The 26,304-nt window shown below is 37.2% G+C and overlaps 1 long non-coding RNA gene across 4 annotated transcripts; it reads left to right on the top strand.

Annotated features, from left to right (window-relative positions):
* Positions 1-382: 382 nt before the first annotated feature.
* LOC150060014 (uncharacterized) lies at positions 383-25,767 on the top strand. 4 transcript variants are annotated; one of them, XR_016536422.1, is made up of 7 exons: positions 389-462; positions 7,560-7,671; positions 9,259-9,340; positions 10,522-10,745; positions 11,424-11,697; positions 12,820-12,990; positions 24,863-25,767. It is a non-coding gene; the product is annotated as an uncharacterized LOC150060014 (long non-coding RNA). The 4 variants fall into 4 exon arrangements; XR_016536424.1 differs by having other exon boundaries at positions 10,522-10,717; XR_016536425.1 differs by lacking the exon at positions 7,560-7,671.
* Positions 25,768-26,304: the final 537 nt, after the last annotated feature.

Below are 26,304 nucleotides of genomic sequence, written 5' to 3' on the forward strand. Positions count from 1 at the left end.
TGGATCCTATGGATCACACCGCACAAGAATAAATTCCAAATGGATCAGAAACCTCAATGTGGGACTGGAAAGGGCTAGGGAGAAGCACAGAGCTCCTGGGCACAGGATGAAACAAATGTTCTAAATAAATTCCCAGAACCCCAGCAACTCAAAGAACAGCTTCATAAGCGGTATTACATCACATTGAAAAGAACCCCTGATCAGTGACTTCTCTAGCTATGTTGAAATGCTAATTTTTCCTCTGGAGGAGGGCGGGAGAGGTCACAGAGTAGGAGGAACGAGGGTGAAGTGGGAGGGCACAGAGTGGGAGGAATGAGGTGAAAAGTGCAGCAGTAGAGCACACTGGACACTGGCAGAAGTGAACTATGCACCCCGTGGGTGGAGATGGGGAGAACTGGGAAAGAATGGGGAACAGATGACACTGAAAGGAGGTATTCTTATTACCTGACATCTATGTGGAAGGTAACCCTGCTGTATATTATCTCTACAACAATAATTGTAAAAGAATTTTAAAAAGAATAATTGCTGATTTTTCCACTGTGTGTGTGTGCGTGTGTGTGTGTTGGGGGTGGGAGTTCAATTCTTCTTTAGAGATACCACCAGTCTGGGCTCTTCCCCTAAGTGAACACCCAATTGTAACAATTTTAGCCACACACACACACACACACACACACACACACACACAACCTAAGAAAATTCACACAGCATGGGACATGCAAGTGTTCAATAATAACATACTACTTTTTAAAAATCATACTAGTATACCATTTACAGACAACTTTGTGAATATACAGACATATGTTAGTGTGGAGTAAGTCAATAGAACAAGATTTTGTAATTACAAAAACTCAACATGCCAGGCTTTCTGGGGAAATGGAGTCAATGACAGGCATATGAATCCACGCCTGCCTACACAATCATAGAAAACAGAGCAGGTGAGCTAGAATTACAAATCATACCTACCACTGCACACAGGTGTGCGGTATATTTTCCACCCGCATGCAATTCAGAGCTTTGCAGATCCCTATTTTGTAACTGTGTGGAAGTTGCCATGAGAACCATCGGGAAAGCAGGAAATTTCAAACCAAAAATTACAGGCTAGACAATGCAGTATGACAGAAAACAGCACATTTTCCCTTTACCATAGATATTTTTTTCTGAGAAAATGGAAGTAAACAGATTGTTGTTTTCATAAGAATTAAGCATTAAATTGAGGAGAATAAGTACATTACAGCTTCGAATTTCAGAAACACAAACTGTGGGAGGTGTGTATATAGAGACAGACAGAGAAAAGGGAAGAGAGAAAGGATAGAGTAAAAGCAGTGTCCTAAAAATGATAACATTTGTTATTGGTGTGTGTTTAATTGTACACATCGATTATATATATAACCCTTTAGGAAATATTACAACTGTGTCTTTGAATCTGAGGCATTATCATTTTCTCATTTTCTCCAATCAAAACAAAAGCCTACACACACACACACATACACACACACACACACACACACACATGCGCGCGTGCGCGCGTAGATGGCTTGATCGTCAGGTATACCTCTGGAGTATTTTTATAGGACAGGTTTCCAAACATAGAATCATGATCTTATACATACATAAACAGACATATTGTAAAATACAGAATGGGCATTTTAACATACTTTAAGTAATGACACTTGTAAAAATGTTACACAGTTCAAAGAATCCAAAATAATCCAGCTAATGTAAGGAATCTAGTGATCCAGAAACAGAATCTGTCCAAGCATTGATTGCAATGTGATTTTTAACAGCATATTACTTTTAAAATGGCTAAAAGTGTTGTTTCAAATATCATTAAATATGCACAAGCACTTGTGTAATCAATCATTATATACTAATTTAACACTTGACCCACACTTCTCCTTTGGCTTTCTGCTGCCTAATTGGAGATAGACTCTTTCAGGCTTTCCTGCCAGGGCTGCCTTCAAAACTCAATCCTTACATCTCAGCTTCCTGAGTACTAGACAGGCACAAGCCACCAGTGCCTGGCTTTATGGTTAATCTTGACTCAACTAATCCGTGTTTATTCTCAGGGTTGGGTTCTTTTGTCTATTGCCCTAAATCTTTTATTGATTGCCCTTTATTTTGCCATGGAAAGCCAACCTTGCTTTCTTAAATTTTAGTTTAAAAAGATATATTAGTCATGACTTAATTCACTTAAACAATTCTAAGGTACATTTTATCACATTATCCAGATGTATAACAAAATTAATTACAGTAAGCTTCATTAAAATGAGACACATTTATAGAATTAAGTTTTAACTGAAGTATGAGTTGAAGCTTAGCTTATGTGCACATCATTATCTCTCATATAGTTTTTTTTTGAATTGGTTTAGTTGAGAAGAAGCCAATGTATGAGTCATATATTTAAACCCAAGTTCTCAAACATTATAGGTTAAAGACATAAGATTTTTCATCATTTAATTTTAGATATCAAAACATAAAAAGCTTTTATGTAGAATCGAACATTGCTACCTGGGATAGGTCCTTAATTCATAATACCTAAATAACTTTTTATGGATATAACCTTTTGATATTGCTTGTCAAATTAGCTTGTAAGGTTTTTAATTTCATGGAGCTATTACACAGTACCCTTAAGATGATAGCCTTTCTCTCCAGCAATGTTCACAACTTCTGAATGCATTTGATAGTTACTAAATACAGTGGTATTAATGGGACAACCTCATATTCAAAGTATGGAGAGCTTAGCATTAAGCTTCATGCTATCCAGCACAGCAGTTATCTTTGCTTTGTTCTATGTTTAGAAAAAAATAGGCTTTTGTAAATGAAGACCAAAGATGCTAATCACAATAACTTAAAATGAGACCAAACCTTAAACTTGCAGATTTTTATCCAATAGATTCCTGCTTCTCTCTTTTCAAAATCAAGATCATCTTCAATCATTTATACAATAGCATAACCTGTAATAACTTCATAAACAGTTTGTTTCCAATTTATATTCCCAAGGTAAACTTTATTTGACTTGATAGAATTTTCAACTGTTGTCTGTTGCTGGTGGCTCACGCCTGTCATCCCAGTTACTCAGGAGTCTGAGACTTGTGGATCATGGTTCAAAGCCAGCCTAATTGTTACAGTATTTCACCTTGTTATCTGATATATTGTATATATGTGTATTTGATTATTTGAAATCGGATAGGGAGGGGGGAAAACAAGATGAGGGGCGGGGATGGGGGGAGGGAAATGGGGACCAAGACATGAGAAAGGGTATCAATGTTTGTGAAGTAATGCACCTTCTGTCTGGTGAATATAATGTAACCCTTCTATTAATTACAATAAAATATATGAAAAAAAGAAAGACTTTGAAACTTTTATCTCCATTTTATCACTAAAAAACAGTAGTGGTGGCTTAAAGTAATACAGCACTATCCTTGGGTAAAAAAATGTTCAGGGATAGTTCCCAGGCCCCAAGTTTAAACCCCACAACCAACACCAACAACACAAAAATAATAACACATTTAAATAGAAATAATATTCACAGATCACCATCATTTATCAAAATACTAAAGTCCCTGTCACTGAATATTTTCAATTTAAAAGCCATTTATCACAGCAACAGTGTCATATAATGCTTATATCTGTATTTACTTTATTACACTAATTGCAATTTCAAAATTCATTTCCTTTTGTAAATAGAAGACATTTATTTTAGAAGGGAGATTATATACATATAACCATATATAATTTTTATTACTTTTAAGTAGTAATAAAAGGGGCTCCAATTCAATATCCAAGTTTGTGAGGACCAGGCATATTGATCAATGTAAGACAGAATGCATTGAAAAGAATTCCTTGGCAGGACAAAATCTCATTCTTGTTGGGGGTCACATGGGTGTGATTGCAATCACGTTCATGGATAATCACTGGCATATGTCAGAGAAATTTTTACTTTCTTACTTAGTAAAGCACATTGGGTCCAAGTCTTTTAAAGAGACTATATTGAGTGGCTCACGCCTGTAATCCTAGCTACTCAATAGGCTGAGATCTGAGGATCATAGTTCAAAGCCAGCCGGGCCACAAAAGGACCTGTGACTCTTATCTCCAGTTAACCACTAGAAAAGGGGAAGTGGGGCTTGGCTCAAGGGTAGGATGGTAGCCTTGAGCTGAAAAGCTCAGGGACAGCACCCAGGCCTGGAATTCAAGCCCCATGATCCACAAAAAGTAATCAATTAATTAATTAATTAAAAAAAATTATATTGTGGGCACAGCACAAATATATCATGAGGCATGTGTGTAGCAGGTATTAAACATAAAATTATTTCTGCAATATCCTCTAGGTATTATTGCTCTATTTGCTCAGGACCTTGTAATTATCAGTGTTTTCTAATTTAGTTATGTTGTAAGAATTTCTTAGATATTTAACATATTATTTCAGTGAGTCATAGGCAAAATGATATTATTTTTTAATATGATATTACTGATGAGTAGCTGTACATGGGGTTTCAACAAGTCTGCTTCTTCAGTGTACCCCTATCCCCTCCATCTTACCCTGCCTCACTCGGGCCCTCAATGTATTTCATTTCACATTCACATGTATACAAAACAAAATCTTTCTTTCTTTCTTTCTTTTTTTTTTTGAGTCCTCGGGCTTGAACTTTGGGCCTGGGCATTGTCCTTGAGCCCTTCAGCTCAAGGCTACTGACCTACTCCTGGAGCCACGGCGCAACTTCTGATTTTCTAGTGGTTAGTTGGAAATAAAGGTCTCAGGGTCTTTAGTGCCAGGGCTGGCTTTGAACCTCAATCCTCAGATTTCAGCCTCCTGAGTAACCAGGATTACAGGTGTGAGCCACCGCGCTCTGCTCAAAGAAATCTTATATACAACAACAAATTAACTTCAGATTTATTTCACCAACTTGAAAATACTTGAGGAATATATACAATATGACCATCACTTAATAAAAAATAAAATTAAAAGTAATAAATCAAAATATCAACACAATAAACTTGCTAAAGTTTAAGATAAACCTAGGAAATGAAAATGGTCTTACATTACATATAAATACTGATATAACATTAAATAATACTTAATTTTTGAGTATTTGCATTATTCCAAATGTCAGGAACAAGAGACATTAGAATGAAATGCAATATATTAGTTCTATCATTTTTCTGAAAAGTTAATCATAGAAACCCAAAGGTTTAAGGTTAATCTGCAATTTTAAACAAACAACAGAAATAATGAAAATAAAATAAATAGCAAAACAGGAAACAACACATGTGCTAAATCATGTAGAAATTAATCTATATGTCATAACCAATCTATTAACTAACGTTAATCGATAACTAATATTTGCTTAAAAATGTCCCAAGTTATAGATTAACGTTAGTTAATAGATTGGTTATGACTTACCTGGTTTTATTACTTGTGTTCTGAGAGTGACAGGAAAGAATGACTGTGGTGTGTGCTGGCGTTGCTCTCCACTCTGGGTTTTGCTTGGCTTTTCCCCTCAAGGATGGTACTCTACTACTTAAACCATAGGTTCAATTCAAGCTTTTTGCTGATTCACTGGCAAAACAAGTCTCTCAGATTTATCTACCCATCCTCTATCCCCAGATCTCAGCCTCTTAGGCAGCTAGGGTTTCCGGCCTAAGGTCCCGAGGCCTGGGTGTCACTTCGTTTTGCAATGTCTATTGACAGAGGTGCAGCCAGGCTACTTGCTCAGTACAGACCCAGGTTCTCCTCTTGGTGAGATGGGGTAAAGGGAGATTTAATGAAGGAGGAAACTCAAACCATCAGAAAAGCATTTCTTGAGAGGTGAGAGAAGAACCAGAGTGGAGCTCTCTTTCCAAGGCCAGGGCTTTGAGTATCTCAGGGCCTCATCTAACGCCTGCCACAAACAGACTAATTTGATGACCTTGAAAAATTGCATTAAATGACTTAAGAGTTTCACAACTACCAGAAAATGGCTTGAATTAATTGCTCTTTAACATCCGTGCTGGCTCTAAACACTTAACCATAATATAGATTTAAAGTAAAATCACTTAGGTTCAGGAGGTTAATTTACATTAATAATACTGTTCATCTCCACTCAATGACATGTTTATATGATTATCTTAAGTGCCATTTGAAGTGCAGGTAAGGAGACTAGAAAAATAACAGTATTTGGGGCTGAATATTATCATGATTTTTGATTTTCTACCTCAATGTTTTCATTTTATGTATTCATATTCAAGATTCAAAAGAGCACTTACCATAATATCACATGGTATATTAATTCTATCACAATTTTACCTCATGCTGAATATTGTGCTACACGCCTACAGTCCCAGCTACTTGAGAGAAAAAGAGAGAAGGATTGTAATATCAGCGAAAGCTCAGCAAAGTTAGGAAAATTCTTTCTCAGAGCAAAAAATAAACTAAGGACAGTCGTGATGGCTCCATTGCTGAAGAGGCTCTGAGTTGAGTCTTAGATACTAAAACAACAAACCCTGTCATGAAATAAATTAACATCCTATCATTCTTGCTTCAGAAGAATGTACTTGTTACTTGTTTCATAAATGGACAACCTAGATCATTATATTAGAACAGAAAATATTTCAAATACCATGTATGACATGGGATACAGTCTAATTTCACAGTTATATTCCAGTTACATTCACTTACATAAAACCTCAGACAAAACTACTAGAAAAATAAGTTAAATACATTGAAATTCTTATTGAAATGAACCTGAAGATACATTTTTAAAGCAAGCCTGAAAGCCACACATTGTACAGACACCACAAGAGCCAAGTTATTCTTACTTTAATAAAACTTTGGTTTCAGAATTGGCTAGGTCATTCTGATAGTCTGACATTAACAAGAACAAATGCAAATAAGAAAACATATCGAATATGTGTCTACTGTTGCCTCAAGAAAAGAAGACAGAATTCACAGCGGCTGAATCACAGTAAGACACTTTCAACATAAAAATACCAGAAAATATAACAATTAGTTTTTTTTTCTCTTTTTATTATTTAAAAGCTGTATTTCATCTTTGAATAGACATACAGAAGCATTTTAATTCACTGTGTGAGTTTATGAGGACATGCATCTTTTTTATTGTTTTGTTATTTTTTTTCTTTTTTATTGTAATTAGTAAAAGGGTTACATGATATTTGCCAGATAGAAGGTGCATTAATTCACATACATTGATACCCTTTCACATGTCTTGGTACCCATTTCCCTCCCCCCCACACCTCCCTCCCGTCTTGGTTTTCCCCCCTTCCCTATCAAATTTCAAATATCCAAATACAAATAAATTCAATATATCAGGTAACAAAGTGAGATACTATACCAATATGAGATAACCAAGGGATAGCAAAGGAGATGAGAGACAACATAGTACATTAAGGACAACAATTTCTTAATCAGTGTCACCCTCACTTCCCCCCCCTCATTGTTCTCACCATCTCTTCCAGCCCTATCCTTCCCTTAGGCTTGCTGGCTCCTTCATGTGTGTTCATTGAGTATCCTGGCTTCATTCCCTTTCCCTCCTCTCTCCATTCCCCTGGCCCTCCCCTTTCAGGGTCCAGACTTCTATATTCATTTGGTTGGTCTATGAGTTTTTCTAATGAATTACACCATTGGAATTCTGATGCAAAAGCTAAAGCTAATACCTCACTTCTGCTACTACAATTGTGAGTATTTGCTTGCAGCCTCACATGTGTTTATTTGAACATTTATATATCATTTATGGCTTCCACATAAGAGATAAAACATATGTCTTTGTTTTGGGGGGCCTAATTTACTTAATAAATTTTTCAGGTCCACCCATTACTTTGAAAATGATACAGCCTTTTTTTTTTCAGTTGGATGAATAAAATTCTATTGGGTATATATACTATATTGTCAGGGCTCTTTTGTCCATTGAGGGGTACCTGGCTGATTCCATACCCTGGCTATGGTAAATAACATCACAATAAACACGGCTATGCTAGTGACTTTACAGTATCTTGCCTTTTGAACTTTTGGAAAAATGCTTAAGTTTGGTACTACTGGATCACAGGGAAGTTCTATGTTTAGCCTGTTGAGGAATTTCCATCCTACTTCCCAGAGTGACTGGACAAGTTTACATTCCCAATAACCATGTCATAGGATTCCCCTTTGGACCCACCTCCACCTGTATCTGTTGTTTGTGTTCATTATGATTGTCCATCTAACTGGGGTTAGCTGGAATCTCAGTGCTGTTTCGATTTCCATTTTCTTCATTGCCCAGTGATGTTGAGCATTTCTTCATGTTTCTATAACCATTTTTACTTCTAGTTTGTGAATTCTCTGTTCAGTTCATTTGCCCAGCAATAATTGGATGTTGATTAATTAAGGGTTTGCTTGTGGAACTGTCAGGCCATGATGTGACTTAGAGCTAGCAAAGGCCTCTCCACTCCTGCAGGCTGTTGCTACTGGTTACGTATGTCTTTGTCATACACATATATCTTAGATGCAATCCCATTTGTCAATTTTCATTTTGAGTTGTTGAGACCCCAAAACTTTCTTCAAAAAGTTCCTGTTGGTTATGCAATATTCTAATAGTTTTCCTATGCCTTTACTTATAGTAAATACTTAAGTATTTAAATTTACATTATTGGGGATTCAAAACAAAATCTTTTGTTTGAAATGATTATTACATGAATGTAATTGTACGTGGCAATTTTAACTATTTTTGTCTTATAAAAAGATACACAGAGACTCCATGGAAAGAAAATAATGTTGTGACTTTAAAGTTCCTACCAAACTTTAAGTTAAAAAAAAGAATAATAAAGTATTATCCAGTCAGAGGTTGATTTTGCAGAGCAAACTCAATTTTAAAAGTTATTTGGATTTTCACCTTATAATGGAAAATATTTTCCTAGTTTGTATTTAAAGTAATATGTTGAAGGATTTGGAGGCAATTTCAAAAAGATAAATTCCAAAAATGGCAGTGATGATATCTTTGAAAAATTTGTATGGACATTTAGATTAGTACTTCAAATGTTGCAAGGATATTTGAGCACATAATTTCCAGGAGGCTTCGTAAACGTTGGTTTCATTGCTTCATATTAAAAAATGTTCCAGAAAACATTTACATGCTTGCTTTTTATAAAAAGGAGTATCTCCCCAAATTAGTAGACATCTCATGTGAAGCAGTAATTATATGTAGAATAGAATAAAAGGATACATTTATGTTTTCCTAACACCATGTTCGAAAAGATGTCAATTTGTATTTCCTGTCTAATCTGTTTTTATAGGCTCTTGAAAACTTTTCTTGTTCTGCTTGGCTTCAAACCAAGAACCTACAGGGCTCAGCATTCTGAGAAGATAAGATTATATGTAAGAGCCACTGCTGTATGGCAAAGATTACATTTCTCGTCTCACGGGAATAGCACTTATCCATCAAGACAGATTCTAGATTTCTTAAAAAAGACATTGTACACTATTTGAACTAAAAATTAGGAACTGATAACCTGTAAAAATATTTTTCTTTCTTCTCAAGCTGTTGAATATTTAATGTGATTTAAAAGTCATGGTCAAAGTTTTAATCTGTTTTATTGTGTTTTTATGAATTCTAATTTGTTAGATGGTTCGTTGATTTCTTTTCCACTACAACAGGTCAATAATGAACACAGAATTTGAAATATTCTGTAGTTGTTTAATGAACATTATGTTGTCCAGATGTAATTGTGTGGTGTTCATGCAGGTGAATTCCCCCCAGAAGTTCGAATTCCCCCAACACTTGTAATGAGGGGAAGATGAGCAAAGGAGAAGCAGCATATCCCCTTATGTAATAAGGACTCAAAAGGCACGATGTATTTGATAGTCCTGTTTAGCTGAAACAAGTTCAGAAACTTTGCTCGGGTTTATTGGCTCATATCTGTCATCCTATCTACTCAGGAGTCTGAGATCTGAAGACCACAATTCAAAGCTAGTCTAGGCACTAAAGTCTGTGAGATTCTTATCTCCAATGAACCACCAGAAAACTGGAAGTGGCGCTGTGGCTCAAATGGTAGAGTGCTAGCCTTGAGCTGAAAAGCTCAGGGAAAGTGCCCAAGCCCCACAATTCAAGGCTCACAACTGACATAAGACAAGAGAGAGAGAGAGAGAGAGAGAGAGAGAGAGAGAGAGAGAGAGAGAGAGAGAGAGAGAGAGAGAGAGAGGGAGGGAGGGAGGGAGGGAGGGAGGGAGGGAGGGAGGGAGGGAGGGAGGGAGGGAGGGAGGAGAGAGAGAGAGAGAGAGAGAGAGAGAGAGAGAGAGAGAGAGAGAGAGAGAGAGAGAAGGAAGGAAGGAAGGAAGGAAGGAAGGAAGGAAGGAAGGAAGGAAGGAAGGCAGGCAAGCAAGCGAGAAGGAAGTCCTTTGTGATGCTTTACTGAGGAAGTGGATGGTGAGTATCTATATTGTTTACATTCATATTATCTTGAAGTGTTTCTTCACAAGTTTCACTTCAACACGTCAATTAATGAGAACAAGGCAATTATCATCAATGTCACGCACCTCCCTCCACCTTGCCCTCACAGGACCCAACTCCCTTTCCACAGGAAGATATGGAATAATTTGCCTGTGAGGATTCAGTAGAAAACACTCGCATGACCACATTCCTCACTGCTCTGTTTGCCTGAGCCAAAGTAAGGAAACAACCCGGACGCCCTTCAGATAACACACAGATTCCAGACAATGGATGAACGTGGAAAGAATTTGGCCCAGAAGACCAAAGTATGTGTGTTTTCTCTCATGCTTTTAGGTAAATCTATCTATCTGTCTGTCTGTCTGTCTATCTATCTATCCATCTATCTACATATATGTTTATATAAGGTCATCTATCATTCTTACTAAAGTATGGTGTATTCAGGGGAGGGTTGTAATGATGTAAGAATTGTAAACAACAAACAGTCTTACAAAATAAATCAGGGGAAGCTGGATTAGAGGATTCTCCTACCATTTTTTTCGGCCTTTTACTTTGCAATCCTCACTTGCATGCAAACTTGCACAGCCTAAATGAGAAAATACCCATGCGGCTATTTCTTGTAGAAGATAAATATATATGCCTACTCCCCTTAGGGTATAAATTTACACTTCTACTCAAAACCTGCTCATCCTCTTTATAACAAGTTGATTATTTTAGAACACTTTAATATAAACTCTTGACCTTTAGAAATCTAGATTTTGGAAAAAATCCCAGATGTGCATACAATTAGTGCCCAATATGGAATGTTTTGTGTTTGCCAGATCACTAATTAAATTCCCGCACACAACGCTTTTTCTTCTTGAAAGACAACATTTAGCAAATGATCTTGTAATTATGCAAACAAGGTATGGCACGAATTTAGCCCTGTGCTGCCTCGGGAGCCGTTGCCTTGCTGCCCAGGCTCTCCACGAGCCCAGGTCTTTCCTAAGTCACCATTTCGGCTCTATTTTCTAGTGTGCTGTATGTTACGGATTTAAAATAGTTATAACCAACAGAGATTCCGAGCTGTCTCGCATGGTGAAGAGAAACGACTGTCTTTGGCCTTTCTTTCCTTTAACGGGCCTGGAGCCTGACTGGACGTGGATGCTGGGCTGGCCAGGACCGAAGCCCAGGGACTGAAGAGAAGGAGGCTGAACGCGCCTCCACCGCGGTTGCCCCCCAAACCCCACGCTTGGCACCGGGCCTGCCCTGGGAGGACAGCGTCAAGCCATGGACTCGTGGAGCGCAGGTATTGTTAGGGGACATCTTCAGCATCGCCTGTTGGAGGAGCTGAATCACGAGAGGACATTGGGGCTGGGGAAGAGGGCTGGGCAGCGGGGGCAGCGGGGGGTTGTGAGGACAAATCAGAGCCCCGACAAACTTCTAGCTGAACAGCTAGACTGAACAGCTAGGGATTGCTAGGCTGCTGGACTGCTGGACTGAGGGACTGACGGACTGATGGACTGCTGGACTGATTCTGTGATCCCACCCCAGTTCTGACAGCAGGCCTTGCCTCAGAAGGGGCTCTTGTGAGAGGGTCAATTCTCCTCATTCCCAGCTCCTCAGAAACCATTCTGGGTCCTATGCCTGCTAACAGGGAGAAGGAATGAGGAAGTCCACAGCTCGGATCCAAACACAGCATCTGGGAAACTCTGGGTATTTAAATTGTGAAAGCCACCTATTACGTTCTTTGAGCCTTGTGAAATAAAGAAGGTGGAAGATGCTACAAGACTGGCAATGCCAGTAGATGGAAGAACTGACAGATGTACAGAGAGACATGCAAATATATATATATATGTATGTATGTGCATATATACATATGTGCATATGTGCATATACATTTAAGGATGCATACATATATACATGTATGCCTAAATGTACATATATGCATATCTATAGAAATACATCAAAATCAACATATATAACTAAGACATAACTTGCAAGATATTTTGATACATTTCTTTTTAATTTAACTATATTGTAAAGGTGATGTACAGAAGGTACACAGTTCCATAAGTCAAGTAATGAGTACATGTCTAGCTGAAAAGTGTTGCCCCCTCCCCCATTTTCTCCTGCTTTCCCTCTGCTCTACCCTCTCCCCCCCCCCCCCCCCGCCCCAAGATGTAAGTATCATGTAAACAGTGTCCCGTGAGTTTGGCTGTTGCACTGGTTCACCCTCATTTCAATGTTTCTGACTCCTCTTCCCTTCCTCAAATGAGATACACTATGCACTTATTGAGCCTTACTAAGCCTCAACATTAAACAAAAATATATTCAGATGCAGAATGTGGAGCTCCTCACAGCACAGTGTTCTGAATGGCGATACTATGTTCTCAGTCATATTTTCAAACTCCCATGGTTCGTGTCCTAGAAGGGGAGATGGGTGTTTGCCTGAGGACCAGGAGATGGGAAGAGATGAGGATGCAGAGACCTTGATCAGTGGCACCAGATTAGAGCCACAGGGGAGAATAAAGTTCTGTGGAGCTGCTGTGTGCCAGGCGCCTGCATAACCAGCAAAGGACTCCATACCTCAAAGGTGGAGGTGAGTATTTTCAGGTTTTCCACTGAAGAGCAGATAGGCCTGGGTGCCCCTGACTCCAGCCTGTAATCCAAGCCACTCCAAATGCTGATCAATGAGGACTAAAGTCTGAGGCCACCTCAAGCAACAGAACCGTCTCTGTGACTGTCATCAGGAAGTATCCAGCAAACAACTGCAAGTGGAGATATGGCTGGATAGATAGAGCACCACCTTGAGTGAAACAAAGCCAAGTGGAAGTGCCAAGCTCTGAGCTCAAACCCCAGCACCAACACAAACATATGAACAAATAAACACATTGCTTTTGCTGCTATTATGCAATCTTTTCACACTTTTGTCATTCCTAATTTTCAAAGGTCTACTGTTATATTACATAAACCACTTACCCAAAGCTGTTGAGTGGAAGTAAAACTCATGACCATTCTAATGAGGAGAAGGCAATTGGCTTTCCTTGCCACTGGAGAAGTTCTTGAGGGACTTCTAATCTACAGAAGCTTCAAAAATGCTGACAAAACCTAAACTGGAGTACAAAGCTAGCCCAAAGGAGGGAAAGAGGCAAGAGAGCAAAAGATGTGCGCTTTTTTATTCGTTGTATGTGAAGAATGCATTAAAGTCAGAGAGAGCTTGAACAAAAGCAAGGCCTGACGGGGTTTTCTATGGCTGGTAGGATATAGGGTGGAAAGCATTGTTCTGATCCTCACAGGGAGGTCACACACTGCAAACACATGTGCAGAATGTACACTGCAAGCCAGACTTAGAAAATGCACTGCCACTTTGCTTTTTAGGGCATTTCCCTGTGTTTCTTCTAATTAGGGATTATATGCCCTTTGCTGTAGAAATATTCTAGGTTACGGTTAGAAATACTGATATTAAGCTCGGCACCAGTGGCTCATACCTATAATTCTAGCTACACAGGAGGGTGAGATCTGATGATCGTGGTTCATAGATAGCCTGGGCCCTAAAGTCGGTGAGACTCTTATTTCCCATTAACCACCAGAGAATCGGTGCTGTGGCTCAAAGTGGTAAAGCGATGATCTTGAGCTGAGGAGCTCAGGGATAGTGCCCAGGCCCAGGAGTGACAAGAAAATGCTGATTATTTTCATAAAGTTAGAAATGCTAGTTGTTTCAATATAATTAGGGTTAGAAATACTGGTTATTTCCATATTTTACGATGTGCTACAGAGTCACCAAACCTTACTGCTTCATAATTAGGCAATTAAAAGTATTCTCTATGCTGACTAGAACAAATCTTATCAAATGAGTCAAGACAACATCAGAGACACAAATGGCACACATTCTTCCTGACATGCAGAAGTTAGTTCTACATCACACTGGGATGTGACAAATTATGCATGATTCTAGATACTCACATAAACTGAGACCAAAGGAGAATAGTCTTAGGTGAGTCAAAGGGGCAATACCAAAGCGCTTCCTCATATTTATATAAAATGATATACGTAATATAACAAACTTCAAAGATACAGAAACAAAGGAATTTTTCTTAATTTGTTTTTCTGATGGCTATGTATTCTTTACCTTGTATGTTGTGTATTCATGCACACATCTGTGGGAGGGAAAGGATCCAAAACCGGAGGAGAAAGGGTAAAAATGTACAGCAGTGGAGTGCACTGGACATGGATGAGTGAAAACTTTACAACTCCTGGGAGGAGATGTGAGTAAGGGAATGGGAGAGAATGAGGGACACATGATACTGTGTGAGAGTAAATGTACTTATTACCTGATGTATGTGAATGTAGCCCTCTGTATAACACCGTTAAACAAAAAAGTGACTTTATTAAAGTATTCTTTCGAACCATTCACATACTGAGGGGCATCAGGGTTGGTTCCACATCTTAGCTATGGTAAATAGTGCTGCGATGTACACTGTTGTGCTAGTGGATTTAGTATGCCATTGTTTCTGGACATTTGGGTAAATGCTCAGGAATGGAATTGCTGGGTCATGGGGCGTTCTATGTTTAGTCTTTTGAGGAACTGCCATACTGTTTTCCATAGTGGTTGAAAGAGTTTGCACTCCCACCAACAGTGTAGTAGTGATCCCTTCTGGCCACATCCCCACCAGCATCTGTTGTTATTAGATTTCTTCATCATGGCCATTCTAACTGGAGTGAGGTGGAATTTCAGAGTTGTTTTGATTTGCATTTCTTTTATGGCCAGAGATGTGGAGCATTTCTTCATGTATCTATAGGCCATTCTTATTTCTTCTTAAGAGAAGTCTCTCTAAGACTTTGGCCCATCTTTTAATAGGATGGTTGTTTCTTTGGAGATTAATTTGGGAGTGATTCAATTTTTTTGAGCTGTTGATATATTTTAGATATGAGGCCTTTGTCTGTTGTATGGTTAGTGAAGATCTTCTCCCACTCTGTGGGCTTTCTATTTAACTTGCCAGCTATGTCCTTTGCCCTACAGAAGCTCTGCAGTTTAATGAAGTCCCATTTGTCCAACCTTTCTTTGATTTGTTATGTTTCTGGACATTTATTAAGAAAGTTTCAGCCTGGGCCAAGGAACCCTAGTATATCTCTTATTTCTTCCTGTAAATTTTTAGACTGTTTGCTTTCTCCTCAAAGACTTTGATCCATTTGGAATTAATTGTGGTGCAGGCAGACACAGAGGGATCCAACTTAATTTTCTACAGTTGTGTAGCCAATTCTACCAGTGTTGACTTTGGTACCTGGTATATTGTATATACATTCATTTTTCATTTGAAATTAGGAAGGGAAGAGGAAAAACATAATGATTGGTAAGAGGTGGGAGGTGACAAAATGGGAGAAAAGCATGGAAAGGTGTATCAATGTACCCCTACCCAATGAATGGAATTATAACCCCTCTATACATCATTCAACAATAAAATAAAATTAGAAAAAAGAATTCCCCATGCTGATGAGTTTGGTTCATACTTGTAATCCCTATTACTTAGAAGGCTAAGATCTGAGAATAAAAACAGAGCTGTGGCTCAATTGACATAATCCGACCTCGAACCAAATGTTAAGGGATAATGCCCAGGTTTGAGTTTAAATCACATACACACACACACACACATAGCAGAAAGAAAAGAAAAAGAAAGAACATAAAGTAGAAAAGAATAAAGAAAAGCACTAAACACTATCAAAAATATTAATTATTACAAAATCTAGAGTGGTTTAAGATTCTTGAAAAATTGATATGTGAATTAAATGAATAAAATATATTTTAATAAAGTCAATGATAATTTTAAAACACTTGTAAATGTTATTGATAAAGAGATCACACAATGAACTTCTCACAAATGAATAATTACTATTATTGAATGAAAACAGAACAAGTAGATGTAGAAATAGTTAAAGGAAAGATAAAAGTGAAATGAACACTTGAATGTATTCAATAGAACAACATGAGTTTCAAATACTTTTAAAACTAAAATCAAAGCTATTACTGATAAGATCTGTTCCCTTAAAACCGCAATGCCACAAAAGGCCTAGAATAGTATCTGTGCATTATTAATGGTCAAAATGAATGCTGCTGAGGCAGGTATTCTTCGCATAAAAAGACAGATTAAAATCAAGGTCAGTGTCACATTTTCTATTATATAATTGGCTAAGATGGAAAAGGAAGCATTGGTATTGCTCTGAGTGTTTGAAAGTGCAGTATTTGATCAGTTAATGATTTGTTTAATTATTTTCATTGGTCCACATACAATTCACTTAAATGTCAAAATGCAGTGTTTATATATATGTATGTTTAAATTTTTTTGCTGTTGCATATCCATCTTTGTGTTCATTACGTTTTATTTGTTTTAAGTTTAATGGATAGCTTCTTTTCTTTTCTTTTTAAATCGTTAATATAAAGTAGTTGTACGAAGTGGCTACCATTCCAGAAGAGAGGTCTTGAGCACAATGCTTTGGATTGTAGGTCTGAGTCACCAGCGCCAAGCATTACTGGTGTCTTCTGTGCAATCAATTATTCTAATTAATTTCTATGTAACTAAAACTTTAATTAACTTTCTAGTTAAAATTGTTAATTAGGAGAATCTTAATCGTAAATGAACATGCACATTAAAAACAGAATTTTACATCTATGCTATATTTATATATGCTTTAAATATTTGGAAATGTACACTTTTGCAGATCTTTATGTGTTTACTGTCCTCAATGATTAAACTGTTGGAATAAATTAGATAGTGCCATGGTGGATCCTAACTAATTCTAACTACTCAGGATGGAGGGAAGTCCTGGAGACTCTTACAACTAAATAACTACCAAAATGCCAGAAGTAACATTGTAGCTCAATAACAGAGTAACAGCCTTGAGGAAAATGGCTTATGAGCAACAGCCCTGAGTTCAAGCTCCAGTACCACCACTCACAACACAGTAAGAAAGAGATTTATCATTATGCTTAGTAGGCTAATGTTATTATCCTGGATGAAGTCGTACACTAAAATTATGAACTCTAAGACACACACACACACACATGTATATATATATATATATATATATATATGAGGCAATGCATTTGTTTTGAAGTTGACTATTTTGAGGATATGAAAGTAGGTTTGTAGAATGTAGAGTTTATTTCAATTACTTTCTGAGTGGTTGTCATGTGTATTAGTAATTGAAATGACTGTAACAGATAGAACACTTGGTATCTTGTGACTGCTCAAAGATCTGAAGAAATAGACTTTGCTATATATCTTAGCCAGCTGTGAGCTATAACAAATGACAAGTTCCTGATTAATAAAATTATAAAAGATTTACAAAAGGAATGCATTTGTTTTATAGTCATTTGCTTTTTAAATCTTTTGTTTTCTCTCTATCTGAAGAGAATATTTCAATTAAAAAAATTATGACATTGATAAAAAGCAAATTTATTGCATGTTATTCTAATTCTTCAATTATTCCCTTTATATTATTTTCCTATCACCTTGGAAAATATTGTTAATAAAAATACATTACTAACAGTGTGTTCGTCCTTGAACATTGACTCTTTTATACAAAAGGAATAATTAAAAATAATATTCATATTACACATTCCCCATGCTCTAAGTACACTATTTTCCCCTATAAAATTCACTGTTTTTTATTTTTAATCAAGAGTTCTTATCATTGTACTAAATTTCCTGCATTTTCTACTTTAATGGCATAGGGTCAGCATGTAGCTGTCCTGACGGCATCAGCTCAAGTTCTTTCCCAGCAATAGCAGCTATTTATTGCAGACTTCATTTTCATTATTAGCTTGAAGGGAACACAGATGAAAATATCAATTTTAAGTGATCAAACTGCAGATAAAAACAATGCCAGAAAACACAGCAAATCTACCTGCAATGCCAGTGGCATTTAGGAAAATAAGCTAAATCAGTAAAATATTACTGAAGAATGGAGCAAGATAAGAAGCTATCTGAATGTAATCATTTAATTGTCCAAAAAAGGTCCCAGACCCAGTAGCAACTGCTATTAGACTCATCCATAGGAGATCTCCTTGATATATCACGTTGACACATTAATAAAGGGAAGCATTGTATGCTGAATTTTATGTTGAAATGTAGATATGGCTTCACAGGAGACTCATTGCAAAGAATGCTTCTGTTTATTTCCCAAACAGCAGTGATTGCTATAAAAATTCTAGTATTTCATTCAGCTTCAGAAATAATTGGATGTTTGCTGTGTTTGTAAAGATGAAGGCAGTTTAGAGAGTACTCAAAAAATTAAACACAGAATGAAACTAAGATCCAGGAATTCCACAATTGGGCATGTATTCAAAAGTGACAAGTTAGGATTCAGTAAAGCCACTTGGACATTCAAGTTCCTGGCTGTTCCATTCACCATAGCCCATGTTGCCTGGGAATATAAGGGAAAGCAGGCATCCTTAGCCTCTCTGGGTCTGGTTACTTCACTTCACATAATATTTCTCAGGTCTTTCCGGAGATTTTTGAAAGAGACTTTGGAGCCCGGTGGACCAGGAAGAAGCATGTAATGGCATCTGTTTTCAACCCACTCCATTTCCCTCTATAATATGGTGCCTTTGTATAAGTAGAGAACGTTCTCTCTGGAGCTTTAGATTTGCCAGGCAGCAGTCTCTCTTAGTTGAGATTTCAAGTAAACTTCTGGCATAGGCAAGAATGATTACACATCCAAATGTACATTTATGTGATCTTTCAAAAATATGCAGCTGCAAACATTCACAGAGTTATATTAGGATTGATCTTTCTGAAGTAGAGGAAAATAGCGCAAAGCACAAGCTCAGCGCACTATTTCCAACTTTTCCAACCTTATTTTACAGTCTGACTTCCAGTGACCAGGAAGATACTTCAATAATCCTGGAGTTAAAAATACATAATTGTGGGGTGATCAAAGGTTGTTATTGTAGTTTAGTTTAATATAAACAATAAAGCATCTCAGATAATCTAATAAATGTGAACTTCTATTTTAATTTTACCAGTTGCAGTTATATGTACTTCTAACGGAGAGGTTAATTATTAAATAGACACACCAAAATTTAAAAAATCTCAGATAATTCTCATTTTAATTTTCAAATATAGAAAGGATGATATAGATCAGAACTCTGGATACATTAACCATCACTTAATTTCTTTATGAATATATTTCAAGCCAAAATTTGTATAGAAATACTAATGAAATATACAAATACTAATGAAATATAGAAACATTAATGAAATGTAGGCTTAATGGGATGGAAAATTAGTCAGAATTATGAACTATTTTAAATAACACACATAATTATAATTTCATATCACAGAATTATAAAGTTCTACTTCAAATGACCTAGTTTTAGTGGTGAAGAACAAGGATAATAGAGTTGTATAAAAATAAATTGCCAATATGCACCTAATGAAAGGGCCTATCAACCTCCTGTAGCCACAGATACTTATGCTACAAATGATAGAAAGATAGTTCATACTTTTTTTCTTGAGACTGGCTTTCTATCTTAAGTTTTAGCTTCCTGGAAGAGGTTCTTTCTGCCCAGCAGGTCTGGGGAAGGGGCAGCCAGGGGCCTAGAGAAGCCTTCATAGTCCTGGCTGCACCAGTGCCCAGAAGAACCCACATGGCCACCAAAGTGCAAAAGCTGCAAAAAGAAGGGGGAGCGAGGCAGCAGAGTGCATGGACAATCCGATAGGACTCCCAGCCCCTTGTTGCTATTTCCAGGCATCTGGTTAGATATGGCCCACCCTCCATATAAATTCTAAAATAAGCATGTTATGGGCTGAGTTGATTTAATAATAATTTGGCAAGCAAAATTATATATGAAAGTTTAATTGCTTGTTTCAGTTATCTGGATATTTTAATAATAAATATCATTGATCATTAAAATTATAAATATAATAAATTATCTGAAGAGATCATGCCTTCTTCCAAAAATATGGCATGCTGCAAAAGAAAAATCCTCACTGAATTTAGGTGGATCATTTTGCTCTAGATAAAATAATGTTCTTCCTCTTTCAAGAAAATGAGAGTAATATAAACCACTCATATTTCCTATGTGAACGGACTTTATAGCATGGCAACAATGTTCTTCTTGAATCTTTTTATTTCCATTTGATCCATCAGTTTTTTCTGCATTCTTGTCTTTTAGTAGGCAATTGCTATAATCTGTAAAATTTAGAAAGAATATTACATCATGACTTATCCTAGATCCAGAAGAATATGACATGGTGAGTTATTCTACAACAGCTACATTGCTCATTCTAGGCAATGAAGAATGCGTTCCACGATGATAAAGATTAGAGCTTTCCTAGTGCTTCCTCCAACACAGGGACCCCCTGCTGTCACAGAAGCTCTCAGCTGTCACGGAGCTTCTCCTTGAGGGACACCCAGAAAAGTACAGGGAGAATCAGGACTTGTAAAGAAATCCAAGTGGTACAAGCACTGTGTTTACATGCGCAATATGTCAATCAAGATATATATATATATATATATATATATATATATGAACAGTAAAGTGTTGGTCACATGTATATCCCAGCAGTAGATAGATAGATAGATAGATAGATAGATAGATAGATACTAAATACCTATGTGTGTGCATGCATACATATACATATATGCATATATAAAGATGCCTCTACATTCAGCACACTTTCTCTAGCCCATGTGTGTGTGCTAAGTAAAACATTACATGAGAAAAATCATTATGTATCCACATGCAGAACATGAATGTGTCTTTTATTGTTTTGAAGGTATCAAGTCAGCTTTTCATTATGTAGACAAAGAAGCAATTTTCAAAGCTTCCAGTGATGTTTGCTAGTAAAGCATTTTCTAACAGAGAAAGGGTGACTACAGGCACACACCAAGACAGCATCTGAGAGCTAGCACTTTCTACAAAGCTAGGATTTAATAATATATGAAATCATACACACAATACATATATCAGTACACACCTTACTGGCAAATATGTACTTTAAATGTTATAGTATACATATACACAGATGTGTAATATATAATATGCATGCATGCATGTATGCACATCAACAGATAACTATATATGTAGATGTGTACACACACAAGTGTGTATCTATATCTATACATATAGATCATCAGCTGTATAGGAATACTATATATATATATATACTGTATTGTTGATATATCAATAAAAATTGTGTATCTATGTCTATATACACACATATATTCTCTATATTTTCTGGATATATATTATTTTTCAAAATGTAAAACTTAAAAGATAACATTAATTCAAATTCTGTTTCCAATGACAGTCTATGCAGGATGCCTGAGGGAGTGCTGCTCAGAGTATTCTCTGCGTGGAACAGGCTCCTAATGCATCTTGAAATGCTATGCTCCACTCTTTAAGGACCAGTGGAGTGCAAATTTCCCCCAGGTAATGTTGTTTCGAAGAATGATGACAGTCCTCACTAACTCCAAGACCAGGATTAAGTAAAAGCTCTCCAGTTTTAGACAAGAGAAAGGTAATTGAAGCATAGTACTTGGGGAAATGGAATAATGGAGACCAAGAGCAAATAACATAGCCTGACGGCCCCGTGGCTGAGCACCCTCTCTAATCAGAATTGATGACTGCATAATTCCATGCACGACTGACCTGGCTTCTTGTCTGCAAGCTCATGTCCTTGGGTCCTTGGTGCCTTAAAGAGATGTGTGTAACAAACATGTGTGTAACAAACGGAAAGAGTGGGTTTGTAGGGCAGGCAAATACTGTCAAATGCATTGTGTACATCAAGACTTGATTACATGGGGAAAATGTGATGGATGAATTTCAAAAGAGCAAATACCAAAAGAAGTGATGGTAATGTGGAATGCTATAAACAAAGAAACTTCTATGTGTGCCGATACTTAGGCTTTTGCTCACATTTTTGTGCTCTTTTTTCATATATTTTTACTGTAATTAATAGAAGAATTACATGATATTTGCCAGATAGATGGTGCATAAATTCCCATACATTGATACACTTTCACATGTCTTGGTCCCCATTTCCCTTCCCCCCACCCCCAACCCTCATCGTGTTTTCCCCCCTTCCCTATCCAATTTCAGATAATCAAATACAAATATATCCAATATATCAGGTAACAAAGTGAGATACTATAACAATATGAGATAACCAAGGGACAGCAAAAGAGATGAGAGATAACATAGTACCTTAAGAACAACAATCATTCATTATATGGCTTATGTTTCTATATCCTAGAGCTCCTTTCATTTAGCATCATACTATATGGCCTTTTGTATCAAGGTTTTACTCTATTACAAATCTCTGCTAGAGAGCCCAAGGTTTCTACTGATTATGACAAATGAGGGAAACCATTGAGACTAAGTTCCTTTGAGTCTGGCTTACTTCACTTAATATGATCTTTTCTAAGTCTTTCCATTTCCTAACAAATGGGGGAATGTCATTCTTTCTGACAGCAGCATAGAATTCCATTGTGTACAAATATCACAACTTGTTGATCCACTCATCAACTGAGGGACGTCGAGGTTGGTTCCATATTTTTGCTATGGTGAATAGTGCTGCAATGAACATTGTTGTAGTGGTGGATGTAGTATGTCCTTGTTTCTGGATAATTGGGTAAATGCCTACTAGTGGAATTGCTGGGTCATAGGGGAGCTCTAGTTTAGTCTTTTGAGGAACTGCCATACTGCTTTCCATAGTAGTTGAACGAGTTTGCACTCCCACCAACAGTACAGTAGTGATCCCTCCTGGCCACATCCCCTCCAGGATCTGTTGTTATTAGTTTTCTTGATCCTGGCCATTCTAACTGGAGTGAGGTGGAATCTTAGTGTTGTTTTGATTTACATTTCTTTTATGACCAGAGATGTTGAGCATTTCTTCATGTGGCTATAGGCCATTTTTGTTTCTTCTTCAGAGAAGACTCTCTTTAAGTCTTTGGTCCATCTTTTAATGGGATGGTTGTTACTTGGGAGATTAGTTTTGGAGTGATTCAATTTTTTGAGCTGTTGATATATTTTAGATATGAGGCCTTCTTCCATTGTATGGTTGATGAATATCTTCTTCCATTCTGTAGGCTTCCTATTTAATTTACTAGCTATGTCCTTTGCCATACAAAAGCTCTGCCGTTTAATGCAGTCCCACTTATCCAGCCTTTCTCTGATTTGTTGTGATTCTTGGTCCTTATTAAGAAAGTTTCAACCTGTGTCAAGGAGATCTAGTGTATCTCCTATTCTTTCTTGTAAAGTTTTCAGTGTGTCAGGTTTTACCTCCAGGTCTCTGATCCATTTGGAGTTAATTCTAGTGCAGGGTTAAAAAGAAGGATCCAACTTTAGTTTTCTGCAGGTGTTTAACCAGTTCTGCCAGCACAACTTGTTGAAGAGGCTATCTTTCTTCCATTCTATATTTTGGCTCCCTTGTCAAAGATTAGGTGGCCATAGGTCTGTGGTTTAATATTTCAGTCTTCAGTTCTATTCCATTGGTCTTCAGGCCTGTTCTTCTGCGAGTACCAAGCTGTTTTGATAATTATAGCTCTGTAATAGAGTCTAAAGTTTGGAATTGAAATTCCTCCAGCGCTGTTCTTTCTGCTAAGAAGTGTTTTTGCTATATGGGATCTTTTATTATTCCATATGAAATTTTAGATTGCCTCTTCTATTTCTTTAAAGAATGACATTGGGATATTGATGGGTATTGCATTGAATTTGTAGAGAGCCCTTGGCAAGATTATCATTTTCACGATATTGATTCTTCCAATCCAGGAGCATGGGAGGTTTTTCCATTTCCTCAGTACTGCTTTAATTTCCTTTTTCAGGATTTTGAAGCTTTCATCTAAAAGGTCCTTTACATTCTTAGTTAAAGTAATTCCTGGGTATTTTATTTTCTTTGAGGCTATTGCAAAAGGAGCTGCTTTCCTGAACGTTGACTCATTCCTATTAATGTTGGCATAGAGGAAGGCAGTTGATTTTTAGGATTAATTTTATACCCTGTTACCCTTCCAAAGTTTGAATCAGCTCAAAGAGCTTGGGAGTAGAGTCTATAGGATTCTTTAAATACAGAATCATGTCATCTGCAAAGAGGGATAGTTTTACTTCCTCTTTCCCTACTTGGATCCCCTTTATGCTTGCTTCTTGCCTTATTGCACTGGCTAGGAATTCTAATACTATGTTAAAGAGGAGTGGAGAGAGTGGGCATCCTTGTCTCGTTCCTGATTTTAGAGGGAATGGCTTTAGCTTTTGGCCATTAAGTATAATACTAGCTGTGGGTTTGTCATACACAGCCTTTATTATATTGAGGAATGTTCCATGGATTCCTAGTTTCTCCAGAGCTTTTAACATAAAGGGGTGTTGGATCTTGTCAAATGCCTTTTCTACATTCATTGAGACAATCATGTGATTTTTGTCCTTGCTCCTGTTGATGTGGTGAATTATATTAATTGATTTGCATATGTTGAACTAGCTTTGTCTCCCTGTGATGAAACCTGTTTGATCTGCGTGAGCCCAGAGCCGACACCCAGCCGTGCATGGAGCTGCCAGCTTCATGGAACCGGAGAATCCAGCAATTTGTATGTACCTCTGAGGAGAACTTTCCACTTCTGCTCCTGGAATGGCATTGGGAGTGAGTCCCTCCTCCACCAGCTGAGAGCAGTGCCATCTTGACTGCTGGCAAGGACCCAGGCCAAAGCAATTGGAGCCTGAAAGGTGTTGCTGACATCGCCATCTTTCTAACTGGCAAAGGATTTCCCAGAGATCCCTTAGCCAGAAATCCGACCCCAGCGCTGCTGAAGTCCATCCCCTGCACCGACCACAGACCTGGTAAACAAAGCCGCCCGCGGATCTTTCAACTTTGTTCTACCCAACAAGTAATCTCATCTGAAAAACCACAAAGCCAAATCACAAGAGAAAAAGACTTTGTGAAGTGTTTAGATCCCGAATTTAGTGGAGACACAAGTTTCCTATCCTGCCCCCCCACCCAAAAAAAGAAACCTGAAGAATACCCATTTTTTATTTTTTTACCCCATTTCATTTGCATTTTTAAATGAATGTTCTTATTTTTCTCTTTGCCATTTAACCTACACTTTTTTTCTAATGTTATGATTCATTCCTTTTTTTTCCTATTTTTCTTTTTTTCTCCTCTCTTTTCCCACAATCCTGCTGTCACTGTGGTCATTCCTAGAAACACAGTGACAGCTCTGGGTACAGTCTGAATAAAAACGATATCCATATTGATACAGTCACCTGCTTTATAAACTCCTGGTTCTCAACCCTAGTATCTCTTGGGTAAGAACTCAGAACAGTGAGGAATCTCCCCCCACCTTTTCTTTCTTTTTTTCTTTTTTTCTTTTTCTTTTTGTTTGTGTGTGTGTGTGTGTATGTGTGTGTGTGTGTGTGTGTGTGTTCTGTTTTCTTTTATTTTGTTAATGTTTTGGTTTTTTTTCCTTTTTTTCTTTCTAAAATTGGTATCATTGAAATCCCCTATATCAACCTCTCTCTTTTCTCTATATATTCTTCTTATTACTCTTGTTATTTTGATAAGTTTTATCTACGTTCATCTAAACTTTCTACACAAATACTCTACCTGTCTATCACCTTAGGTCAGTTATCCTTACATGATACCCCGTTCTTCATTACTATAATATTCTTACACTCCTGTATTATTCTTTTCCTAACTCCCTTGTCGTCTTTCATATTATTTTTCTATCTCTGGTCCTCTGTTCATCCTTCAACTCTTATAATGCATGGATCTACATTTGATGGTTGTTGAGCAAAGCTATGTATCTAGGTGTTCAATTATACTCTAGTTCCAGAGGGACTTAAATACAATAGAGATTGGATTGAGGGGCTTATTGTTTTGGTCATAAATTGGTCATCTGTGATTGTATTAGATTTGTATGTAAGTGT

This window comes from Megascapheus bottae, chromosome 8, assembly GCF_031878675.1.
Source record: "Megascapheus bottae isolate mThoBot1 chromosome 8, mThoBot2.hap1, whole genome shotgun sequence".
In the NCBI taxonomy this organism is placed as follows: domain Eukaryota; kingdom Metazoa; phylum Chordata; class Mammalia; order Rodentia; family Geomyidae; genus Megascapheus; species Megascapheus bottae.